This window comes from Acomys russatus, chromosome 24 (genome assembly GCF_903995435.1).
Source record: "Acomys russatus chromosome 24, mAcoRus1.1, whole genome shotgun sequence".
NCBI classification, from domain to species: domain Eukaryota; kingdom Metazoa; phylum Chordata; class Mammalia; order Rodentia; family Muridae; genus Acomys; species Acomys russatus.
The window spans coordinates 12,682,093-12,709,466 of record NC_067160.1 but is presented as its reverse complement, the minus strand read 5'-3'; the positions used below and the strand labels follow the sequence as shown (position 1 = coordinate 12,709,466).

General features: G+C 42.4%; 1 non-coding gene across 1 annotated transcript; it reads right to left on the bottom strand.

The window, feature by feature from the left end:
* Positions 1–8,500: 8,500 nt before the first annotated feature.
* LOC127207803 (U6 spliceosomal RNA) lies at positions 8,501–8,611 on the bottom strand. Its single transcript, XR_007833005.1, has one exon. It is a non-coding gene; the product is annotated as a U6 spliceosomal RNA (small nuclear RNA).
* Positions 8,612–27,374: the final 18,763 nt, after the last annotated feature.

The window sequence follows — 27,374 nt, the reverse complement described above, 5'->3', positions numbered from 1 at the left end:
GAAGGTCAGTAGCTTTAAAGAGCCTTGTCAGTATGGCAGACCATGTCTCCATAGCTCCTGATCCTACCCTCTGATTGGCCCCATCATCACTAATCTCTGATTGGCCTCATCATTACGAACTTGTGATTGGCTCCAAAAAAACACTGGAGTATTCAGTGGGAAATAATGAAATCCTGAATCCTGGGGATGCCATCTCTCTCTCTCCAACCCTTGGGAATGGTCTCCTGGCTTGGTGTTGTTAGGGTTAGACTGATAACAGAGGTGGAGAAAGGTTGGCAACCTCTTCTAAGTCTCCTCCACCCTACCTCATTCCTATCCTTTTGTAGGGCCCGAGTCTGTTTCTCCCCTCAAAGCACAAGACTGTTGTCAGAGTATTTCTTCTGCTGTGTGAAGATCGTACTGTGATTTAATGAGCATGATTTTAATATTATTTGCTAAAACTCTTCTTTTTTTTTGTCTAATCTTGTCTTTTCTGGGCATTCAGAAAAGATGGCGAGAAAGTGACGATTGGTTTATGGCAATGTGGAAGGACACTTCCATGATTCCCACGGGAAGCCATTATACAGTGACTTCTCCTTCTTCTTCTTCTTCTTCTTCTTCTTCTTCTTCTTCTTCTTCTTCTTCTTGTTTTTAAATTTCCTTCATGCATGCAACAAAGTATAGAAGAAACAGGGTAAAGAAATAAAAGCTGCATTCTGACTAGTTTGTTCATTTATGACAAAGAATCCATAAGCTATCAAAGGCATCTACAGCACACAGAGAAGAAGAATCCCAACAATATTCAGACTGTGCCCTTCAGGAAAGGTTAAAGACAGCCAAGGCAATAACTTAGAAATGACAATATGCAGGTTCAGGGGAAAGTTCTAGGTCATGGCTCATTAAAAAACACACACACGATGTTCAAATAAAAGTCCAAAGTGAACAAAACATAAATAAATACAGTTCTGTGTGTTTTCTTGCATATATAATATTTAATCTTTGGGGGGGGCGGTGTCCTTTTATACATGTTGGCAGACATTAGGTACTTAATATGCTTTGTGAATAAGTGAATGAGTTAATGAATTAGAATAATTTCAAACTCTAAAAACTCTTGACAAATTATAACATTTACAATATTTTAAATGTGATAATAGCGAGACTCAGATCTACATCCCGAATGTCAAATGTCTCATGGTTGAGTGATAAATCTAAAAATATGAGCAAAGAATCTCTCAGTATTTTAGAAAGAAACCATAAATGTCATTCATAAATTTGCTGCCTATGTGAAAATGCAGGCTTTTGATTAAATATGTAAGAAGAGATATATCTCCTGGCCACACTACAATTAGTTACTGATTTGTGACAAAGGCCAATGAATTAATGTGTCATCAGCAATATGCAAACAAACAAAGGTAAGCTGGCATCCCGAGTAAATATGATGAGGTCAGACATTTATAACTAGCTTTCTCTTTTTATTTTAATTTTGCTATTTTTTTTAAATTCAGGAGCACAACTAAAAATACATTGTCAAGTTGTATGATTGGCTTACTTACTGTGTGGAGACCAGATAAAGTAATATTTTTCATTCAGAGTGATTCTTGCAAGTGATTTGAAATTAAACCTTCTTCCTTGCACCTGTAAAGATGTGTAAATGATGGATTGGCAACACGATGATGGTTTTACAAAGCAGCATTTCCTTCATCATCTTCAAGGTCATTCAGATTTACGATCTAATCACCCATGGCTCCTTAGCAGGATGCATTCGTATCTGATTAAAAGGAAAAACAAATAGCCACATAGATTTATTAATAAAATGTGCACGACCTTTTCACATTTCTACCTCTTTCAACATATTACCAGTTTTAAATCAGAAGGGAGCTTTGGGGGAGTTTAATCTTTAGAGTTGCTACAGAGTCCCACCTACCTATTCATGACTGTGTGCATCGCAGAGGGCTATCTCTTTCCCCCCTCGTTCTCTTTGGGGTTTAATTACTTCACCTACATCCTAATTCAGGTAACTCATAAAACTTAGCCTTTGTTGTAGGTCCGACAGCTGTCTTATGTCAGTAGCAAGTAAAGTGTTCACAACGCCGCACCGGAATGCTGCAAGACGGTTTATAGTGTTGCAATAAAAGGTAAATTGAATTTACAAAGATGCATTTGTCACTGATTAAAAACTTACAAAGTTAATTGGAAACACTGTGGAGGTGTTACCACACAACTCGAGGTGTAATGGGTGGTGCTAATTCAGCCTGGAGGTGAGCGGTAGGTCCCATTAAGGTCTCACACAGTAAGATACTGGGGCGACACCGTCCTATTTAAGTAGCAAAGCCACACAATAAAGATCTCACAAATGTTTTTAAAAATATGAGGTGAGTGTAAATTTACAATTATTCTTATAAATGGCTACAAAAAAATATTCGGTGCCACAGAAATACCAAACATGCTACCCACACCGTTTTCCCCTAGGAACCATGTTGAAGGGGTTTTATTTCCCCCATCCTCAACTTCTCTTTTTTTTTTTGGGCGTTTACATTGGCAGGACCATGACTAAAGCCTGTGAGTTGAGAAGGGAAAAAGCAAGGCTCAAACAGCGGCCATCTGAAGTCAGCAGGACTTTCCCGAGGGACCTGGCGAATTATCTCCACGTAATTCACTTAACCTTTGCCATTCGGGGACTTGGGAAACTGGACGTATTTCCAAATCTGAGGCTTTTAATTGCTAGTTTTAGTGTCACTAGCTTAGCTCAGTTGGCGAGATGATGATTGAAAAACAGCACTCGGAGGCTTTTCACCTCTGGCGTGCATCCTGGACGTAATTAAGTCGGCGGCCTGGGCTGGTCTTCAGATTTCTGCAGACACACACCGTTAAGGTCAGAATGACGGGCCCCATATGAGCATTCTGTGCGTGCGCCTTGAGTTGACTGGAGAATTTCTACGTTTTAGGCTAGGTGAATGCTGAGATGGAGAGACAAGATAATTATACCGGGTCATATCAATAACCACTGCTGTATTGTCCCAGGGTCGTGGGCTTTTGCACTCGCTGTCTTAGAGACTGTATGTTTAAATTCAGATCTCACGTATTGGATCTTATACATATTTTATCTCTATATATCTTATCCTTTAAACATCCAACACGCTAATACCGCTTGGCTATGTTGGCTGGCTGTCCAGCTTCAGGATTCTTCCTCACTCTGCCTTTCCATCTCCAACGTGAGGCAGTCTTGCTGCCTTGTCCAGGCTGGTCTCACACTTCCTCAGTTTCCTATGTAGCTGGGATTTGAAGTCCATTGTGCGGAGACTGGTTTATATTTTAAACTTTGAACTCAAGTCATCAGGTTTGTGCTACAGGGTCTTTTATCTGCTAAGCCATCTTGCTGGCCCAAACATACATCCTTTTAAAAGGTAACATCTGTCGAGTGGGATCTGCTACACGGTGAATGCTGTTTGTGTTTGATTCACATAAAACCGTTAGAATGTGTTAAGGCCATCCCCACTATATGGAGAAGGAAACTGAGGTAGGCAAGTTACCTCAGTAGGTGCTGGAGTCAGGGTGTCCAATGATAGAACACCCTTTCTGCTGCCTGGCCTACCACTGCTGCGCTTGTCTGTTAAAACCATATTTTAGCTATGCAGAGGTCACGTATTGAACTCGGCTAAGGGTTACCCAGGTCTGGGGGGACTAACCAATACCAGTAAGTAGTTAAGTAGTAGGACCGAAACTCAAGTTCATGTTCTGTCAAGTTCATTTAAGAGTTGATGTGGCACAGTAGGAGGTTCACAGTTTCCTAAATTTTTCTCTGACAGTATTCCATTGACCTAAATAAGTCAATTTTTTGAAATCTAACATGACTCATAAAATGGAAACAGTACACCTTAAAGAAGTTGGTGGGATTCAATGACACTACTGGGAAGAGATATTTGGTGGATGGTGAACATTTCCTTGTAATACCATCCTCAGGGTTTTCATCGGACTCTTTCATTAAATAATTCTACCTATAAGAAGGTTGAGAAACTTCTTTGAAGAAGCCTGGAAAGAGCAATGGGGACACAGTATCGGACTCCAGTCTTTGGAGGACTCGCACCCGGCTACAGTTGCCTGTTTTGTTCAGGATTGTCTCACCATGGCCAGGAAACTTTCTCCTGACACAATGTTTGTGCCTGGCTCAAGAAACCCATCACCGCACAGGCAGAGAGCATCCAGGAGACTGGGGGCAATTTCAAGGATCAAAAGTAGACAGTGTCATGACTTTAATAGAATAGTTGAAGAGTCCCGAGGGCAGCTTCCCAGAGAAGGCAGCGGAAGATGCTGCTTGTTCGTTACTGTGCATCTTGAGGTTGTGAAGGAACCCTGTTAGAAACACCCACATCCCACCAGCAGGGAGCTCCATCCTCCCTTAAATTTCTTCCACTTTTTATTCAGCTGCTTTCCCTTTCATCTCGTGTCTGGGGCTTATTGACTCTTGTAAGGTCTTTGTGTTTAAAACGGTCCCTGTATTCACGCTGTTCAGAAGTAATTACGGCGGCAACCCAAGTCCGTTATTACATTTACAAGACACCGACTGTCCACTGGTGCCAGTTCTTGGCACCCATTCTTAATGAGTGAGACATGAGGAGAACCTGAATGGTTTCCAGCTCCAGATAGTTTGAAGAAAATAAACTTGAACCCCAAATGTTCCACCCCCGCCATCAAGATTCCAGTAAGAGAGTGGGGATGTTATAAAATGGACAAAAGTTAGGATGAAATTCATGAACATAATGGTCAGTTCTCAAAATCTCTGTATTTTGGACCAACCACCCTATAAAGTACAGATTACTGTTCTCTTAGTCCCTTTTATGAGAAACCAAATTACAGTTATTAGATTCAGGGACTCATCTGAGCTCGGAGGAAGCTGGTCAGGGTGGCACCTGGGATTTAAGTGACAAATCCATTTATAGAAACGTTCCCAGGGACTTCTCTGCCACAAAAGATAATGAGCCTCAAAGGAAAATGACAAAAAGATCTTTTCATTTTAAACTTAAGGAAGAAACATCACTTTCACAAACAAAATCAAATTTATTCATGTAAATGTATAAAAATAAGTAAAAACAATTTTATCTTTTAAAGGCATGTATCTCAAGAAATCCTTACCTAAATTGTGATTTGAGAGAAAAAATGATAGCATCAAAAATAGTAAAACAAAGCAAAGATTAATTTGCCTTTGTTTCCAAGCATGCTAATTTTTCTAATCTTCTCTAGACCAGACAATCAATTTAAGCCAAGATCGAAGAGATTTCAAGATTTGAATTACTTCATAATGATATTTTAAGTTCTCACACTGCCTTTTATGACTATGGGTTGAAACAATTTATAAATGAATAAACCTGAATTTCTTGTTACTTTTTAGAAAGCATTGGTAATATGGCACATTATCTAAATTATGCTATCTCTAGGCAGAAGAGCTGAGCAGGTAACTTGACAACCAGAAAGCTATATTTCTAAGGTAAGGGTCTTTCTTATCACTAGATGCTGTTGAATTATTCTTCCTGTTCATGTAGCTGAGTTTCTGAGTGCAGACAATAAAGAATCACCATTGGCCTCAGAAATAAGATCATAGATGCAAGTGAATGTGGACAGCTGCACACTGGCACGTTTTATAACGTCTCTCATTTATTTGGGCCTCAGTTTGCTCATTTTAAAAGTGGGTATGCACAAGAGAGAGAAATTGGGTAGGAGGGGAAGCTAGGCAGTGAATGCCCCATTGGCAGCTTGAAGTTGGTTATGGGAAGGGTATTTACACCATGGAAATTGGCAAAGGGGACAGACTAGATCCTCTTCCTTTCTTAAGAGTATTTGTTGAAGACTCAGTACATAGCTCTGATCTCACAGACACTTGAACACAGAGTTCTAAGGCCTACTGAGTTTTGGAAACACAGATTTAGACAGCCTAGCAGCCCTTTCCTCCCTTTCTCTTGCTCTCCATCGTGTCTTTCCTTCCTTCCTTCCCTCCTTCCTCTTACCCCATTAACAACCACCAAGGGAGAGGCATATGATCTCTCATTACAACACTTCAAACATAAGTTCCTCAGCCATCCATCCATCCATCCATCTCCAGTTCTTAAAGTTTGATCTTTGCTACGACTAATCTTCTCTCAATCTTTTCTTTCTCTGAAATCTATTTTTCACTTATTATAAAGCATTGTGCAATACTTTCTGTACAAAGTGTTATTTTGCATAAGATAAAAAGTGTATAAATATACACATTAAAACTGTGAGACCCCTCCCTACTGCTGCTTTTCCAAGGCAGATCTTCCCATGTTTTAAGGTGATGTTGTGTGCTTGAACCCCAAAGAAAGGCTCTTGACTATTTTGAAACTCAGAAATGGTTCCCCCAGGCACTGAGGACCATTCAAAATTCATGCCTACTCTCTAGAGCAGAGGTTCTCAACCTTCCTACCGCGGCGGCCTTTTACTGTAGCTCCTCACGTTGCGGTGACCCCCCATTCTACTTCATAACTGTAATTTCATAATGTAAATATTTGGGTCTTCCAGTGGTCTTAGGGGACCCACAGGGTCTAGACCTACACACGGGTTGAGAACTGCTGCTTTATAGGCAGCTACAAGAACAGTGGGCTAATAGGTAGCTAAGAAAACATGGAATTATGAAATTATACTAAGAATGTGCTTCTAGAGATGGCCATCATTTCAGATGCAGATCTAACGCAGCATGCACAGAGACCCAGTTTCGGGACAAGCTTTTGTGAAATAAAAGCAAGCGATTCTGTTAGGTTACTTCCCGCATCGTAAAGACTCCCTCACATCGCTTTCAAGTACCGCGGCACTCAAAACTCTTTTGATGAGTATCTAGAGGTACATTTTGTATACACAGGTATACAGAAGTTTGTGGAATTTCAATAAACTCATGCTGAATGTTCTAGAAATGAAGCTTTCATGTCATGTCATTTGAAGTGGAAAATCAATGGCACGTCTCACTAAGAGTTAGTGGTATTTAAAGATACACACACGGATAGATCACCAGCTGATGCAGTTTTAAAGTTGGAGCCTGCAAATTCCATTTAAAGCTCAGCTTTTACTTCAACTGACCCTGTTTATTAATTCAAATAATTTTTTATAGTACACTTGCAGGTTTATGTCCAATGCTTCAACTAATGTTAAAGAACTATTTCGAGACTAATTCCTTTTTAAAAAATAATTTATGCATTTGGCTTCTCTGGTTTATTGTCAGAGAGTCTTAAAGGCGAACTGTAGAGACGCAGGTTACGGAAAACAGTTTGGGTATGCACAGTTTATTTTTCTGAGATATATAATCTCATGAGAGAGCATAATCTAGATGTAGCAGTGCCTCCCCTCAAGGCGTGGGCTGGAGATCCTGTTAGCTCTAACTTACGTTATGAGTTGTGATGATCGCTGTTCAAATAAGGTGTGATGCTAAGAGACCAACGCAAAGCATAAAGACAGGGAGATGACAGCATGGATTAAAGGAATTACTGAGCTCCTTTTCCAGGACACATGGATAAATCTTAAAGATAGCCTTCTTTTAACTCACCCTGTGCCTTATTGAAGTCTGCAATAAAAAACTCAGTCTGGTCTCAATGTGCTAACTGCTCCCGCTGAAAGGGTGTTAGACTGAGAGAATCCAGTGGTGGGCTGTAAGTGACACAGGCATGGAACTGTTAACGATTAACCTTTTTTTTCCTTCTCAGAGTTCACAGAATTCCTGAGGGATTTGGTCCACAGGAAACTAGATTTTGCTTACTCCCTCCCCCGCCCCCCCTTTTTTTTTTGAGGAGCAAATGCCTTTTGCAGAAAACACTGGCTGCTGACCAAATTAAAAATAAAGTTGAGAATAATTTGTGTGACATCACCATCCACGGGTTAGCTCAGTGGTGAGAACAGCTGGTTAGCACAGTGGAAGGCTGGAGAGACCAAGCTGAGAACACAAGCATTGAACAAAGCAGAAATCCACCTCATAACGAGCAGAGCAAATGAAGACGTTACCAATCAGCTCCTGTCAGAAGCCAGGATAAGCTAGGGTGGTTTTCAAATTATGTTCAAATATCCCTACAGGACTGGTGACAAATTCTCACTTTTTTTTTTTTTTTTTTTTGAGGATAGACATATGTGATTGGGGAAACTTTTGTTCCCTCTCCCCACTTTGCACAAAAAGAGATAATTCTAGCAAAAAGAAAATGCTTTCTGCTGTGAAAATAGAATTATTTTTAGAAAAAGAAACACTAAAACTGGAATGAGCTGAAGTCCTGTGAGCAGTAAATGGAAATTATTCGTTGAAAGTTCCACTTAATTTTGTGAACTACAGTCAAATATAATAGGCAAATTGCATTCATTTACTGAGTAAATAAATAGTAAGCAAACAAACGTATGAGTTAGTTTAAAAAACAAAGGTGGGTAGTGAAGTCAGTGAAGAAGCTGAAAAAAATTCAAAGGTGGCTAAGTACCTTTATGTAGCATACATTTATGAATTCAAATTGCGAAGCAAATTAATACTGTTATTCTTTTTTTATTTTGTATAGAATGCTTCATAAATTTTCATGTTATTCTTGCCCAGGGGCATGCTATTCTTCTGTGTGTTGTTTCAGTTTTAATGAGCGTGCTGTTGAAGAGGGTACAACACTGTTATTCCTTATAGTAAACATAGTCTTTGGGTAATGCTTGTGGTCTTATTGTATGGTTCCCCACTATCCCAAAAACTTTTACTTGCCTTATTAACAGAGTCCACTAATGTTTCAGAGTGTTAGAGAAATGGAGCTTCCAGGAAAGCAGTTATCCCCAACTCCCTGAAGGGGATGCGTCTTATCCTGCGTCTGTGAGTTCTATACTCCAAATTCCACTTCAACTGTTTTCCTTTTGTATCTGCGAGACTCTGGTCTTCAAGCTGCGGCTGTCTGCTGTCCTCCCAGATCAGCTTCAAAGATGGGCAGCCTGTACTTGTAGCCAGCCCCACTTTCCAGCAGCAGCAGCAGCAGCAACAGCAGCAGCAGCAGCAGCAGCAGCAGCAGCAGCAGCGCTGAGAGCAGCACCCCTGGCTGATTCCTCTTCTGTCCGTGGAGCTTGGACTTGGCTTTCAGATCCCTTCAGGGGACTCAGCTGGCTCATCGCTAAGCTCCTGTCAGGGTCTGTCTATGTGTGTTGGCATTTATGGCTTGACAAGAGCTTCTGCATTAACAACGGCATATGCAACATTCCCTTCAAGGATTAGGCTGTTTGATGGTCCAGGTGCATAGAAGAGCTGAAAAGCAGTAAGATACCTCTGAGGATGTTGCCATGGCCACGTGAGTGGTGAGGGTTCCTGGGATGCCTGCAAAGATGATGCTTCCTGTGCTGTGTTTTCTAGGAGCAGGGGCATTAGGGCTTATGTGCTATCTGGTGGTTCTTGCACTGAAAAGATTATGATGCCTTCTTCTCCCAACTTGGTATGCATTTCAAGATCAAGATATAAAACATTTAAACAGCCACAAAGACAATATCACAGGGTGTTATTTAAAAGCTTGTTTTAACTCTAAATTTTTGTGATTGTAAAGTTTAGGAGATATTCAGGGAAGGCTAAATTTGGCTCTGTTGCTCTACGTATTCATTTGGGCCTTTACACTGACATTGAAGAAGGGTTTTAAGTTCTCCTTTTAATTAAAAAAAAAAAAAAGATTTATTTATTTATTATTAAGTATACAGTGCTCTGCCTTCATGTACACGTGAAGACCAGAAGAGGGCATCAGATCATATTATAGATGGTTGTGAGCCACCATGTGGTTGGTGGGAATTGAACTCAGGACCTCTGGAAGAGCAGGCAGTGCTCTTAACCTCTGAGCCATCTTTCCAGCCCCTTTCCTTTTAATTTTTAAACGAATGCTAACTCTGTGGTTCTGTCACTCAAGTGTGCAAAACTGAGTCTAAAAGCCTCCACCCAAGTGCCCACCTGTAGCCACGGAATAACACCACCGCGCTCCCCAGCCTCCACTCTGTGTCTCTGTTCTGTGGTGTTCACAACTGGTATAGGAGTTCGCCAGTCGTTTTCCTATCAGTAACTCTGGAAAGCTCCCTCCAAGGCCACCCTGGGTGCCCCTGAACTCGTTACGTCTTCTCAGCTCAAACCGCCTGTTTCTACAACGCTCTTCCATGTCGCTCACAGATTTTGAGCCACGTTTTGGCTCACTCTCTTCCTTGTGTCCAGCAGGCACCGATTAGCTCCTATGTTTTATACTTTTTCTGTTCACTGGCTTGCGAAGTAAGTACTGGCTGCATCCCTTTAGGCACCGGGCGTGCTCCCGGGGGACCGCAGCACCACTAGCTCTGCCTTCGTGGCGCCTCTGTAGGCAGGGATGACTGAAATCCCTCTTTTCCTTGCTCCACTCTCTTCCCTTGATGTTGGTCTTTTAATCCACTTTACATATGGTGCTGGAAGATTTCTTGAAACACACAAACGAGCGTGTCATATTTTTTTTGGCCCCCAAAATCTTCAGCAGCCCCCTGTTCTCCATTGTGAGGAGGCCTGTTGTTGTGGGAGGGGGGCACTGACCCAAAGGCCCCAAGGCTGGGTCCTACTGTGAGAATCAGGTATGAATCTACTTCTAGAGCTCCCTGAAATTCACCAGACTGGAAAGATTTTCAGGGTCTTTGTTTCCTGTCAGTGGGTGGGTGGTTCGGGAGGGTGAATATAGTGAACTTTCGCCGTCTTTCTACCCTTCTTCTCTATTCGCTGTTCTTGCTCTTCTGAGTCCCGTCCCTTTTCAGCCTCTGGCACTTTAAGCTTTTGAACTCCATTTAGCACCCGCACAGGAAAGTTTTAGAGAAACATAGCTTTTTTTTTTTTTTGAGACAGGGTCTCTCTGTGTTAGCCTTGGCTGTCCTGGACTCACTTAATAGACCAGGCTGGCCTCGAACTCACAGAAATCCGCCAGCCTCTGCCTCCCGAGTGCTAGGATTAAAGGCATGCGCCACCACGCCCAGCAACATGTTTCTAAAGAGCTCTGCTCCCCCCTACCCCTATGAAGTTGGGAAAACTCTTTTGATTTACCCCCAGGCGCAGATGGCTCAACACGGGTCTCTGGTCTAGTCTCTTGGTATGACGCCAACTGCCAGGGTAGCCATTAGCTGCTGCCCACCCTGGGCTCCTGCTGAAGCTGAGCACAGGCAGTCAGAGGGGAGAATCAAGGCAGCTCAGGATGGCCGCTGCTTCCTGTGAAGACTTCAAGCACAAGCTCGTCCTCTGTTGCACAGTGGACATTAGGGCAGGTGGGAAAGTGACTCTTTCCAGGCTGAGCTCTGGCCACTGGCCCAGCACTCGGCCCAGGATCATGAGGGATGCTTCTTCTGTGTAAGAGGCTTCTGCCTTCATATGCTAAGGCTTCCATTCTATTGCTAAGCGTTCAAGGAGCAGAAGGGGCACATCTGGCACAGTTAGCCTCCGAGGAGGCCCTGCTGTTTAAGAATAGCTGTTTCTAGGCATGAAACAAATATGGTTGCGACTATATCTAGATTTATATTAGAAAAACACTGTAGGATCCCAGGATAGAAGCATGCAAGTCCACTGATATTATCTGCTCTCTTGGAAGGTTCTATGACAAATGTGTCGATGAGTTATGGTCACCAGAGCCACATAAGGAAAAGCAAGGAAAAATGATAGCGTGTTGTAGATTACGATGGTGCTCCCGTGTTATTCAGGATGACTATACTGATTCTGAAGGTATATCATGTTGACTACCAGCTTAAGCATTACACACCGCTGTGCCCCGTCTGTGACCTCCGCAGCTACGAAGTCTGCCTGATGGCCCTTGTGTGCAGAGAACGGTATGATGGGGGGGCGGGGGCGACAGCTAGGAAGACTTCTCAGCCTTATTACGTTTGAGATGACACGTTGGAAGCTCACTGACATGTCTACTGTGTAGCTTATATAGATTTTTGGGTGCTTTCTTTGTAAAATTATGCTTTATAAAACCATGTCCACAGAGGTTTTTTTGTTTTGTTTTTACAAAATAATCATTTATTTTTAGCAAAATGTTAACTCATGTCAGTCATTTTCGTGGCTGCTGTGAATATATGGTTAAAGCGTGTTCTAAGGAATTTCTACTTGCCTTGTGGTTCCATTGGTCTGGTTTTCCCAGCTAAAAGGAGCTTTGAGACAAATGGAGGCATCTCTTATCTCCACAGTATGAGGCACCCAGAACAGTGTCAACCACATGGTAAATGTTCAATAGAATAAGTAAATGCAAAGTTAACTGATTCTAAAAATGAAAATCACAGCAATGATTTTTGGAAAAATAGTATCAGTTTGACATCAGCAGCTCACACTGAAGGGATTTTAGGATTTTCCCCAAAGGAGTGAGATTTTACACAGGTGACAGGAGCCAATAATAATGTTAAAAGTACAAATCAGTTTTATATAAGTTATCATTCAGGGTTATTGTAGAAGATATATTTGAATATAGATTGAAACAAAACCCCACTTTTCAGAGTCATTTATCTTAATATATTGTTGTACATTTTCCCTGGATTACTCCTCTGTGACATATGTGCATATGTATGCTATATATAATGTTAAATATGTAACGGTGATAGATATTACTCTTTGTGTAATATATATGCTAAATATGTAACACATATATGTTGAAAAATACATGTGTGTCTATTTCATTATGCTTAAAAATAAACATATGTATTGTGCATATTTAAATATATTTTTATAGGGTCTTTTTCTTTTCCTCTTTGGTTCAACAAATTCCTGCACAGCAGTTTAAGTTACTGCTACACTGGTTTTCGTGGGACAGAGCCTGAGCTGTCTGCTCTATATGTATCGCTTTGCTTGGGTCTTGCAGCTCCAAGGCATCAGTTACCACTGTGTTTCCTTCATAGAGGTGAATCTGATGGTTGTACCAAGGAACTTATGAAGGCCACACAACTGGGGTCTGGCCTGGAGTCTGGATCCACTGTGCTTTCACGGTAGACGTTTCCATGGGCTAGGATAATCAAACATCACACCTCGAGTATTAGGGGCCACATCTTCATAAGCAGTATGTAAGTCAGGCACCGTGAGCTACAAAGTGCACTCAACACATTTTCTTTAGAGAGTGTGGCATCTGAGTTCAACTTACTGGCTGAAATGCCTACAACGTGAATACCAAGAGATCTGGGTTTGTGTTCTTTTCCACTTCTAACCAATTGCAGGACCTGACGTTAGACATTGTTCATCCCCAGGTTTCTCTTCTATTGACTGTGAACTTGAGAGGATGGGGCCTGGGGCTATTTATTCATCTGCAACTTACTTAGCTTGTCCAAGACCGAAAGTCAGGCACTGAGATAACAAAGGGAGCAAGGGGTAGCCCTTTCTTTAAAACATAGCAAACACGTTGTGTTTTGGGAGAGGTGTCCAGAGGGAGGAGAGAGGCTTCCTCCTTGCACTTCCTGTCCTGAAACACTGAGATGACAAGCCCTGACACAGAGCCTACTTAAACACTTCATCAGAGGAGACCGCGCTGACAATATAATGTTGGTTACTTGGGTTATTATGGGGGGGGTGAACGGCACAAAAGCTCTCTGTGTGTTCTCAGTTAGCTTATTGTAAATTAAGAAATCACTTGGGCCTGGGAGAAATTTAAAAAATCCCATCGCTTCTTTTTTACTCCGTTGTGGAAAATGCCAAAAATATAAAGGCTTGAATTACTTCAGATGAACAATGGATATTTATGGTTTTCCTGTAGGTGACCTTGGAAAAGTCTTTAGAGAAATTGTTGGGAACAAAACCTACTTTTCAAATTTCTTAGCAAAATACACGTAAAGAGTCAGGTCTTACTTTGCTAGGGTAAGCTACAATGTGTATAAAATATTCATAGCCAATAATCTTATTTAATTTTATTTACGTGTTGCTTTATCCTACAAAGTCTGTGTGCAATTCTGTTTTTTTTTATTAATTTATTCTTGTTACATCTCAATGTTTATCCCATCCCTTGTATCCTCCCATTCCTCCCCCCCCCCCCATTTTCCCATTATTCCCCTCCCCTATGACTGTTCCTGAGGGGGATTACGTCCCCCTGTATATTCTCATAGGGTATCAAGTCTCTTCTTGGCTACTTGCTGTCCTTCCTCTGAGTGCCACCAGATCTCCCCCTACAGGGGACATGGTCAAATGTGAGGCGCCAGAGTACGTGAGAAAGTCGTATCACACTCTCCACTCAACTATTTGTGGATAAATGGATTGAGCTAGAAATGATCATAATGAGTGAGTTAACCCAGAAGCAGAAAGAATCAAATGGTATATACTCACTTATATCTGCATACTAGCCCAAGGGGCATGTCCCACGAAAGCCTTCACTTGCCAGGAAACTGGGACAGAGGGGAAGGCATCCTATTGGGACTCTAAATGAGAGACACATGGGAGAATAGCAAAATAAAAGGATACAGATGGTCCTAGAAATCTACAAGTAGAACAATATGATAGGCAGATTTGGGCCCAGGGGTCCCGCTAAACTAAGGCACCAGCCAAGGACAATACAGGAGGTAAACTTTAAACCCCTTCCCAGATCTAGCCAATGGTCAGAATTCTGTTTTTTTTTTTTTTTTCAGTGAAGAAGAATCATAAGGCCTGCTCACTGGTGTTAGAAGTCTCGTCCTTGATAACTAACTGTTCCTGAACATCCACAGCTTCCCAACTGGAAACTTCAGAACACTTTGATAAACCCAGTCGACAAATCCTCATTCATGTATTTAACCTATAACCAAGTAAACACAACTATCACAGCACAGAAAAAAGAGGCAAGCCTGCTCACTCCCATTTCCAGTCTAAAGAGGCATCTGGAGAAGGCAGGAGAGGGAAAATGGGTGGGGCGGCAGGCCTACTTAACATCTTCTTGCGGTGATTTTGTTTACTGGATGCCCAAAGTGCCCAGTGGTGGCGCTGCTCTAGTGACCGTCCCTCATCTGCCAGTGAAGTAAGCTCCAAATGGCAGTCAGGCAGGAGAACCCTGATCTCTCTGCTCCTGTTTTAGGGCCCTTTGTAGGGTCTGTAGTTCTGTTTGTGGGGCTGCGACAAGGTGCAGATGGAATCTAGGAAGACACTTGTGCTATCTTGGTCAGAATGTCAGGTGGCGCCGCAGTCACCAGGTATAGCCAGCCAGAAAGCCCAGAGAACAAAGCCCATTAAGGCAAATGACACATGTGTTGCAACTGTTATAAAATTCAGGAGGAAAATGAAAAAAAAAAAATCATGAATTCAGATTTCTGATTTCGACCTGAACATCACAGGTATCCTTTGCAAACTGAAGTTGTGCAGATTACATCTCACCAGTTGGGTTTGGTCCTGAGCTGTGAAGGCCTTCATTGCACTTTGTGTATGGAGCCTGGTTCTATGGCAGCATCTTCTCAGCATGACCTGATTTTGTGTGGAGGAGAAAAAATGCTGGGCCTTTGTTTTCCAACGGGCTCTTCCTCCGGGGTCTCCGTCTACTTTGGCCTCTGATTCATGGAAGCAATGAGTGTATGTCACAGCAAGCGCCACAGTAGCAGGTGCTACACACAGAGATTAGGGACTGTGCTTACCTCTTTTGATAATTACTTGCTAAAACATTAGTCTAAGTGCTTAATTTTTTTTTTTAATCTTAGACTTCTGCATTTGGAGATTGTCCCTAAGGTTAGGCAAAGGGAAGATGATAACCTGGCCGATAGGCCGACCCCCTGGTTTTATTGATGAGTCTGCCACTTAATTTTCACCAGCTGGGTCATCTTTGCTCTGGGGAGACTTTCTTGGCTAATGCTAGTCAGGATACTGTTGTTTCTGAACAATTAAAACACAATCCATATCCCCTCTAATCGACAAACCCCAATGATTACAATCGAAGAGCTTCCAATATTTTAAAACCAGAATGGCCGGGTGCTAATGGGTACCAAAAAGCCAATGAGAGACTGAGTGGCTCATCCGACACAGCCCTGGCAGTAAAAGGAGAACCGAAGGAGGTGAGAGAGGTGGTGATAAAGATGAAAGCGGTCTTATTGCTTGGCAATCCATCATGCTAGGGAGGGAAGAGCCCCACAGAACAATGGGACCATGCAGATACCGCGAATGCGGCTGAAGAAACAAATGTGACTCCACAATGGTGTTGCCACTTGGCACCATCTGTTTATTGAACACAGTGCAGAGCCCTGTAGTCGGCGGTACGCCAGGGCTTGACTTACACAGACACTCACATTTGCCAGCCCTCCTTCTCTTCTGCCTGGGAAAGAAGGAAAACTGATAGAGGGCTGTTTGTTTCTTCCCTTTCCTTAAAGTTCATGCCAACTACGCAACCTACTGAGGGATTCCCAGGCCTTCTGGACACTAGTATCTTTCTGAGGAAGTTGGCAGGGGGGGGGTGCTCTTTACTGCTGAGCACATTCACAGTCTCCCAGCAGCGCTGAAACAGGGTGAAATGCGGATGAAGTGACGCCTTGTTTATACTGAGACAAGCATCCTAAGTCTCTTCTGGTCTCTCTCCTCTGTCTCATTCTCTTCCTGACCTTGACCCCATCCATACCGGTCTTTAATAGAATAACCAGCCTCCCTCCAACCCCATAGAGAGGAGCACAGAGCAAAAGTAAAAAAAAAAAAGGGGGGGGGGGGGGGGGGGGGGGGGGGGGGGGGGGCCTGGATGGTTGAATCTGTTTCTGGGTGGATCCTAGATGGGCAGCACAATCTGGGCTGGGAAACTTTCTACTGGTTGCCCCAACCCTTATACCACTAACTACAGGGTGTTTTGGAGTCACTAGTTTCTCTGTTGGGGTGGGACACCCCTTCCAAGTGCTGTGCTCACTGCTCATGTCCACTGTGATTCAAGTAAAGGTGACTCGGGGCAAAGAAGTTTAGGTGTTGGTGCGGAGAAATGCAGAGATGCAGAGACCTGCAGGGAGGAGTGGACCAGCAGGGCCATCATAGGGAGAAAGTGAGAGAGGCCACATGACTCCACCCTCAACCGGTCTCCTCCTTGTACTTGCTCCTTTGGTGTACTTTGGGTACCATCTTCATCCCGTGGGACCTATCTACTGGGTGACATTGTGCTGTAAGGGGCTGCGTTGTGCATCCTTTCCAAACTCCAGGGCTGAGACCCCAACCCTCTCAGGCCTCAGCATGTGTGTGTGGGTATAGGGACTCTAAAGAGGTGACTGAGTAAAGATAAGGCCTTCCAAGTCTCCCCAGTCTGATCCAACACACACACACACACACACACACACACACACACACACACACACAGACACACACACACACCCCATGCATGCATGCACACATGCACATAGTGCCTATGTGTGTCGACGTGTGTGTGTGTGTGAATGCATGCACACGTGAATGTACATGTGTGATGTAGGAACATGCTTACTGAGGACTGAGGTTGATTTGTATGTGTAGTCTTCTATCACTCTCCGTTTTATGTACTGCAGAAGGCTATCTTGAGGAAGGCAGAACTTGCCAGCCAATTATGATTGCTCAGTCTAACCAGTTTGGCCTGGGGGAACCCTGTCTTTGCCTCCTGAGTTTTGGGGTTACAGGGAGCCCCACATCTGGCTGGCTTCTATGTGGGTTCTGGGTCCTCATGCTTGATGGCAAGGGTTTTATTTGTGGAGCCAGTCCCCTGTCACCTCCAATCCAATTTGACTGATGTCTTTAAAAACAAAATTAAGAAAGTTTGGGCACACAGAGTCATCGGAGAGGAAAGCTAGCCATGAGCTGAGAAGAGGAGCTTTTTGCGAAAATCAACACTTTGATCTTGGACCCCGAGTCTCTAGCACTGTGAGAAAATACATTTTTGCTTTGTAAACTGCTCAGCATGTGTTTTTTGTTTTTGTTATTTTAATGATGGCATCCGGAGAAAAGTAATGATACACTTGATGGAGTGTGGACAGCGAAAAACTCTTGTCAGTTTTTATAGAGAGTTTAACTCAGTCATATAGAAGCTCTATTTTTTAAGAATCCGTTACTGGGTTAAATACCATGTCAGGCAACATCCCTACTTTTCTGGCGTAATTGCTAAGCTGTCTTCTACTTTATTTAAGAAAATAATACAATTTAAAGGAATTTTACATAATATTTTTGTACTGTAATTCGTTATATTGTATTGCATTTAAAGATAGTGTTAGTGGCAGCTGAAAAGATTGCTCAGTGGCTACGAGCACTGGTGGATGCTCTCATGACCCACGACCATCTGTAACTCCACTGGATCCCACATCCTCTTCTGGTCTCCGTGGGCTGTAGGCACACACATGCTGCATGTGTGCACATGCAGGCAAAATGCTCACACATAGAAAAGAAATAAATCTAAAAACAGATTGTACTAACCTAAGGACTACTAACAGTTGGACTTAGCCAAATCATTAAACAACTAACATCTTTAACAGGGGTTGCACACAGGGCCAGCTGTGTTTTTCAGTGTAGCTTCTTTTAGGGGAAAAAAAATAACAGACTAGGAAACATTACTATCAATGAGAATTAATTCCTATAAATTACTTGGAATGGGAAAAAAGCCAAATGGAAATGACAAATAATATTGACCCATGGATTTACAGCTAGGTAATAATTTGATACCTGGCTTATTTCTTAAAGACTTAGCACATTTTTTCCCGTATTATGTTTCAATAATCAAGCAACAGCAACAAACCCCATACTCAATTGTGTTGCCTAATTACAAACTTTTCATGCATAGCAATTTGTTACCATTTTGCATTATCACCCCAGCTCATTTCTCATGGAAAAAATTAGCATCAGTTTTAAAGAATATTTCTTTAATCACTGGTTCTGATTGTCAGCAGTGACATTCTGTAGATGGTTTTGAGCTGACTAACAAATCTTTTATTTTATCGGCTGTCTCACTTTGCTCTCTTGCATATTTCACATTTATGGTCTATTCAGACATTCTCCTGTTTTGTTAAGTAGGAATCTGTGTGGTCTTTGATGTAAGACATAATTTATTTGACAAGGAAATATGAGTCTGTGCCCTGAATCCACATTTAACTGATGGATTGAGAAAATTTAAAATTGCAACAAGATAGACTCTCCCACAGATTGCATACTACTTGCATTTTGCTAATCTATTTGGCAGAAAATTTGCATATCTGTCTATATAAGAATATGTAGATTCATGCAACCATGCAACTGTAGCCATGTGCAGTTTTTTTTTTCACTAGTAGGAAATGGACTTTGCGATAGAAATCATTGACGATTCCTATGGAAAGATTTTGTAGACTTTATTACTGAAATTAAAGTCAAGATATTTATTTCATCTTTATATTGATAGTTATAGCTTTATAAAGTGACTTCTAATGTCTTCAAGTATGTGTTGCTTTCTTCTCCATCTAGCAAATGCAAGTCCTGTTAGCATTTCAAGATTTATATATTTTACACATTCTCCCAAGTCTATATTCTGGTAATTGGAAACTTACTGGAAGCACATTCCCTCTGCTCAAAGCGCTTGTCAATTAACCTTTGCAAAATGAAAGTTTTAAAAAATACGACTTTCATATTTCAATCAGGCTCATTTTCAATCATCTCAAAATGTAGAAATTGAATAACACTCTGGGGCTGCCATGTTTTTACGTATCGTTTAAGATTTGAAATACCTTTGATGTTCAAGTGTGACTACCGTTTGTATGCAATGAGGGAGATTAAAATGCTTGGGATTCCTCCCGCTTTGTTTATAGGTATGAGCAAAATACTAAACATTTTCATGACTGTGGACCATTTCCACTGATGCCTCTGATATGTCTGTAGCAAAACGGGCCATACTAAGTAACGGGAAAAAAAGAATAGGTCCTACTGTGACATTTAGGATCTATATGTGGTGATGTAGGTGGGATGGTTTCCAGCCCTGGACTGTTAACTATGTGAGGTTAGAGAGCCGACAATTTCCAAGAATAAATGAAAAGCAGGAAAAAGCTAAATCCTGAATGTCAAAAGGCACAGAAAAATATCACTATTGGAAAGGAGAAGATAGCTCACAAGACTCATGTCTTTGGAGAGCTATGGTTCCCACCTCCTGGTACAGCAGTAATGCAGACTGGAAGAAACTCAACGCTCTACCCAGCCACGTGTTAGCACCTGTGAGCTAAAGACTTTCTTCCTGGGTGTTGTTTCAAACTTAATTTCCTAGTCTAGTATCAAGGAGCAAATACAAGCACAGGCACCACAAATCCAACATTCATTGCTGAGGAGAATGGCAAAACCCTGACCTTAATGTGTTTGACGACCTCTCTGTGTAAGCTTTTATGTCATATGTCTCTCTGCCCTCTCCTACTGACACAGAACTCAACATGGGTCGTCCTCCTTCAAAACCCTTATACTATTTAAACATCATTTAATAACAAACCTTCCAAACCTTGCTAATACTTTTGTCCTGGAACCAAAATGCACTTCTTTACCAAAAGGAAAAAAAATACATAGCAATTTATGTAATCTCCCTGGTCTTGTCATCTTCTTTTTGCACTCTCAGCCATCCTTGCATGTTGGTGAAATGGAAATCCAGAGACCAGGTTTTACCGTGACTATAGGAAATAATACAGATTTTTTTTTTTTGGAATATAGAAATTTATATTTGACTCCTTCAGATATTCCTATTTACTGAGTTGACTTTGAGCAGGTTCAGCTCCTTTCACTGGGTCTTTTTTGTTTTGTGTTGTGTTTTTTGGTTTTTCGAGACAGGGTTTCTCTGTGCAACAGCTTTGGCTGTCCGGGATTCACTATGGAAGTAGAACAGGCTGGCCTCAAACTGACAGGGATCCACCTGCCTCTGCCTCCTGAATGCTGGGATTAAAGGGGTGCACCACCATGCCCGGCTTCTTTCATTAAGTCTTAATTTTCCCATCTATTCAATGCATCTGCAGAATTATGCAAGCAGAGACAAAACATCATATAAAAGACTGATACTAAGTATACGCCCAATAAATGCTCTTTTCCTTCCTCCCCGCCCCCCCCCCCCATCTGTCTCTTCTGTAAAGCAGAAGACTAGTTGAGGCCATAGACTCTGAGGCCTGATAGGGTGGGCTCATAGGTCAGCTTTGGCAACAATGTGACATGGGGACACACTTGACCTCCTTAGGGTGATAATAAAAGTTAGTGCCTATGGGTTATGTGCAGTTTCAATGAATTAATATCTGTTTCTGGCATCTGTTACTCATTACTTAACTATAAGGAACTGTCATTTCCCCAAGATATGACCCTGATCCCAGGGGTGTAGTCATTATTTCCAAAGTACTTGAAGAAAGTGGAAGGGGGCGGGCCTCTTGTGAAATATAGCCGTTCTTTAGCCAATTCCCCAAGCCGTGTTCTCATGGCAGCATATTAACTTTTCTTGAGAGGAGGAAAACACATGAGCCGCATTCTATCTGCTATGGGCTATGAATCTGAGACATTGCTGTATAGGGGAGAGAAAGTAGTGTCTGTTTTTCACTCACCACCCGGTTCACTGCATTGGCCTGTACAGTGAAAGACAGATGAACAGGAGAGAAGCATGCACCTTGGTTAAACACAAGTTTTATGTGATCCAAGAGCTCTTGGAAACAAAACAAAGAAATGGGAAAACCTCTGCATTTTAAGGCTAAATTCAACAAGCAAAGGCGTGGTCGTGCAGAAGCATTGGACAAAGAGGTTGGACCTCACGCACTGTGCTGCAGGCTGATGCCCTTTCTTCTGGGTACCTGTGAACCATTTCCGGGACTCAGAGAATGCTCTTGCATCCTGCTCCAGCATCTCCCTCGAGTGTCAGGGTCCGTGTGTTGGAGTCACGTGCCCTGAACGTGCTAGAACCCTGAGAGGGTGCCTGACTTCCATTCACACTCTTAACTCAGACAGGAGCTTAGGAAATCAACATGCGTTTAAGGGAAGCCCTAGAAGGAAGCTATAAATACTTCATTTTCTTTTTCTACAAATCAAAAAGAGACCATTTCAAAGCGTTAACAGTGAAGTACTCATTCAGCCTGAAGGGACTGAGACTTCTGTGTGGGATTTTCAGCCGACTTCTGAGCAGGATCTGTGAATTACTCACTCTCATTAACACAAGTTAAAAGTAGAGTATTAAAAAAAATTAAAAAAAAAAAGTAGAGTATTATACCATATACAGAAACGTACCATGCCTGAGCATCTTCAGTATGGTTTAAGCAATTGATTTTCCCTTTGTTGTTTTATCTTTTTAACCTTCACCAGTAACCTCTTGTAATCTTTATTTGTCGATATAGAGGCAGGCTTGGCTTTGTAAAACCACGCTCCTTTCCTTGGGTTTAGCTTCAGAGCTAGTTCTGGCCCACGATGGATTGCTGAACGGTTGATTTCTTCACACTCTTTTTTGCTAACCTTTCTTGACAGCTCCTGGATTGCTCTACCCGGTAATTTGCTCTGTGATAATCGCTGCTGTGAGATGGCTCCTTGTTTTCTTATCCTTAACAAGGATTCTTAACACCCTCTGTAGGTGAGAATATGCAATTACAGATGTAAAGCCTTCCCCCAAGGGATGGCCTCTCACAGATGCCACCAGGATTTTTCTAATGCAACCGTTAAATGTAATGAAAACAAAGAATCTGACTCTCCAAACATCCAGCTCAAATAAAATTTTAATTAAAAGTTATGAACTCATTTTATTGATTAACAATCTTAGTAATTAAAGAGTGTGGTTGGTATTTTTTTTTTTCTCCTATTTGGATTTGTTCTTCCTTTGAGATCTCTAATTGTTGTATGGCTTTACATTTATTGATAACTCTGTTTGATGAATGCAGATGCCACCTTTTACGGCCGCCGTTGACAGAGTAATCATATTGTGAGAAACACCAGGCTTATGTAGTAACAGCTGTTGCAGCTATCCATGCTGACATCCGTTGGGGAACCGTGTTTGCTGCTATCGTGGGTACATGATAAATGAAAGGTGCAATAAAGCACAAGCTAACATCTTGAATATCCTCACAGCTCTCGGAACTTTATTGCGTGTTACAAGCACTTTGGTCTCGGTCCAGGACTTAAGTCTTAATTATCAGACTAATTGCACAGACTATGTTCATTTTCACTGGTAATCCTTTTGTGATTAGCTTCTGTGTTCAATAACTGACTTATCCTTTAATTAAAAGGACTATTAACCTTAAGGCTGCTGCCGTGTCTTGGGATTAACCCATCTAGAGTTAATGTTTAATATCACTGTAAAAGCGTTTGCTGAAAGGTGTATCATAAAAACACATGGGGAGGGAAACCCAGGAAAGATGTCTTACTTTCCGGATGTGCAAAAAGGGCTCTACTAAAGGTGGGGGATTTTAGCAAAACTTCATTGTAGGGTCTCCCTAGCGCTACAGCCTCAGGATTAACCCTTTGAACCCTGCCCTCATGTTCAGGAAATGTGTGCTAATTTAGGATAAAGCAGACTTTTTCCTCCTGATTTCCAAAATCATTACATGTGTCCATGATCAGGATGCTTGGCTTCAAGAGGTCCAGGATAGAAGCCTTCTTCCTCTTCTTCCTCTTCTTCCTCTTCTTCCTCTTCCTCCTCTTCCTCTTCCTCTTCTTCCTCTTCCTCTTCTTCCTCCTCTTCCTCTTCCTCCTCTTCCTCTTCTTCCTCTTCCTCTTCTTCCTCTTGTTCTTCTTCTTCCTCTTCTTCCTCTTCTTCTTCTTCCTCTTCTATTTTTCTGTCTTTATAGCTAAAAGTGTCTTGACATTGATTCCTTTAGGATGGTTCACAGAAGTTTGAAAAACAGTAACCATAGCAGCGACTTTACATACGTGGCAAGCTGTGTGTCATTGCGGTGGATGAAATCTAGTTTGCAGGTAACTGGCGAAGCCATGGCAGCAAGGATGGGGGAGGATCAGTACCATCGTGCAGAGAGCATGCCAGAAAGCCAGACGCAGCTGCTGGAAGCACTCTGTCTCTTTTCCACGCTGGCACCTGGGGTCTGCAATGAACACTTCCCCAGCGTGTCCCACATGCAGAGTCTATCACCGTACCAGGTTGCTGAGGAGGAGGAAGTGAAACCGGTCCTCCTACTCCTGTCCTGCTTAGCATCTTGTCTCCCTGTGGTGGAAGCCTTGCATTGATTTCTAACCCGTGGTTGTCTACAAATGTGAAATCCAGGCTGCTGGGACTGAGGGAGCCATAGCAATGCCACCAGTTTAAGGCAGTGGGGGCAGCAGGTGTCCCGAGGAAAGCTAGTCTGTCACATCACTCCAATTGTACTTTTATTAGTGATGTGGAGGCTAGCACCATGATAATTTTTCTCTAGTTGTACATTTCCTTCAGGAATTTGACATTAATATGAAGCAGGTAACGAAAGCGTTGCATTCTGGCAGAAGCAGCCTGCAGTGGACAGGGCACGAGAATCCACTCACTTGGACTTGCTAGTTGGATGCAACTTTTTTTTTTGGACACAGAGCACTCATTGCTAGTGGTAGTAGTGCCTGCAGCAAAGGGCGGACTGTGCACTGAGAATGCTGTATAGCTCCCAGGTTTAGAACGTCAGCTCTAGCAAGAGACCAGTTCAATCCTGGCTCATTGATAACAGCTAGATGACCATGGACAAGCTACTCCCATTTCTGAATTTGGAATCTGACCCCTTTAAAACCAGAATAATACTTGTGTTGTCATAAGTACGCAAGGTGGCACACATGAAGAAGCAGTAAGCACATTGGCTGTGTTTAAATGGTGACATCCTCCAAGTTTAAGTGTCTGTGTCTTCAGAAACAGGAAGTGAAGAAATCAGCTGGGGGGTTGTTAGATATTGTGAGGATGATGATAACACTTTCTTACAGGTCTGGCTTAGGGATGCTCTACTGAGCTACATGGGAGTGCTATCATATAGGCTATTTGACCCTGAAGGACACTGAGCTCGGGGTAGTGCACGGCTTGCTCAAGTTTGTGTGCTATGAGCAGCGTGTGTAAAACCTAGACTCAACACTCCAGCATCTCTGCTGACTAGCAATGCCATCTGAGAAGAGACTCGCCCAGGATTCAACTCCTCTCACTATTTGCATTTCAATCGCTTATCTCCTTTTCCCCAAAGGCATTCCATTTTTCCCCTAAATAGAGTGAATAAAGTATGTACATTAATTGTATTTACAATGTATAGAGTCCAGGGCAATTTCTTCTCATCAAAGAATGAATTTATACTTCTAAGCTCAAAACCTATGTTGCTATCAATATGCATTTCAAAATATACCTAAAAAAAGAGCTTATAAAGGGAATCTGTCTTTGGAAGGAAAATCATAATCATACATTTAATTTCTATGAAAATGTGCATTAATTATACAAGGTTGATTTATATCGTTTATGACTTCTCAAAGCTCAAAATGCCTTGGAAGGAAGTAGCAAATGACATAAGCACACGACTAACTGCGGCACCATGTACTTGTGAGCTGTGGAATGCGCAAGCACAGGCAGGGCGCTGGAACCTATGCTCTCCCATTAAGAGGCCATAGGCAAAGTAGGGGCTATCAAGTTGGTCAGCTTCAGGAGAGATTCTACAAGCTAAATTTCTCTTTCTATAGTTAATCCTTGCTCGTCGTATTAAGTTTAGATAAAGATGCTCTATAAGTTTTTTTTTTAATAGCTAGTGGTTTTTACAGTAAATAACGCACATCAAATAGTACAGAAAAGCAGCAGATACAGCCCCACAAAACAACCCCTGCCCGAGAATGGTTGTATTTAAACGGTGTGTATTTCATGGTGTGTGGGGTGGGGTTTGTATGGGGTCGGGTAGGCTGGCGGCAGGGAATCTCTTTGCTGTCTCTAGTTCCTTTTCTCCCCAGGCTTTTGAGATAAGATTTTGCTATATTTCAGACTCACTATGTAGTCCAGGCTGGCCTAGACTTGCAATTCTCGAGCCTCAGCCTCTCCAGTAGGAGGATAACAGACGCGTGCCACCATGTTTGGTTTGCCTAGATTTTTCTGTCGCTGAAATTGACCATCTTTGAGCAATATGGTCGAGGAGTTCTACTCAGTGAGATGGCTTATGGCACTCCAGGGCTCTGTGTGGTCCCAGTTGCTGTTCTGGGCTGTTTCCTGCCTTGGTAATCTTAATCACTCTTAACTCTTTCAGTCAGTGTGTGTGTGTGTGTGTGTGTGTGTGTGTGTGTGTGTGTGTGTGTGTGTGTTTGCACATGTGTACACCTGCCTGTAGAGGCCAAAGGCTAATCTCTTTGGTCATTGTCATACTGAATCTGTGACAACTTGACACAGACAGATGTAGACATATCTGGGAATAGGAAATCTCACTCGAGGATTTGCCTTCATCAGATTGGCCTGTGGGCGGCTCTGTGGGTGGTACCATCCCTGGGCGGGTGGGCCTGGGCTCTATAGGTAAGGTGGCTGAGCAAGCCTGGAAGCAGCATTTCTCCGTAGTGTCAGTTTCAGTTCCTGAGTTCTTGCCTCTGCTTTCCTCCATGATGGACTGTGTGTAACCTGTAAGCCGAATAAACCCTTTTCTACTTGCAAGTCGCTTTTGGTCAGTGTTGTATCACAGCAAGAAAAAAAAAAAAAAATCAAACTAGGACAGCATTGGGCTTAGTTTTAGAGACAAAGTCTGTCATTGAACCTGAACTCTCCGATTAGGCCAGACTGGTCTCTGATTCCTCTGAGCTGGGATTGAAAATGTTACCACCATGCCTGACTTTTTTTATTTTATTTTATTTTTTTAATGTGGGTTCTGGAGACTGAACTCTGGTTGTCGGAACTGTCTGGTGTCTTACGGACTGAGCTAGCTCCCCAGCCCCTGATCTCAACTTACCTTTCTTCATTCCTCTGTATAGAATAGCCTTGGGACTCGAGCAGGTTGGTTTAAGTGTGTGGAGACATGGTTTGCCCTTGTCCTTTCTATCCTTATGACTATGGTGCCTCAAGTTTGTCACAACTCTCGTAGTTGCCATTTCCGTCTGAGGACATGTCACAGTTAGCCCTTTTCTGTGGACCTTGTGTCCTCTGTCTCTGTATCTCTTGGATCTGCTGTCCAAATTCTGGACTCTCGGGCAGGTGCTAGGGATGTTTAGATGGCATCTTCTAAAGGTGGACAGGTGCCTGCATCTGCAGACTCATCCCCTCTCCCTTACTGCTCTTTACAGACCAGTCCATGGCCTATAAGAGTGACTTTGTCAAGGGGGCGCCTTTCAAAGCTGTCTCCTTTATCCTTTCTACTCCAAGGACACCTAATGGCTGGCAACGAGAGGATATTCCAGGTCTACTGTGATCTTTGTCTCGGACCCATAGTGCCATCTCTCCTGCAAGAAGCTTGGGCGTATGGTGACAAAGGACACTATAGGAGCCAAAGTCTCAGTTGGGTGTGGGCGTGAGAGCTGGTGGTAGGTAAGCTGTGGCTGCTTCTGTCAGGATGTATGTAGTGATGGCATGGAAAACTGTTTCCTGTTAAGATCATGTCATCTACAACTCAAAATATTTAAAATGTTTGGTTTCTAT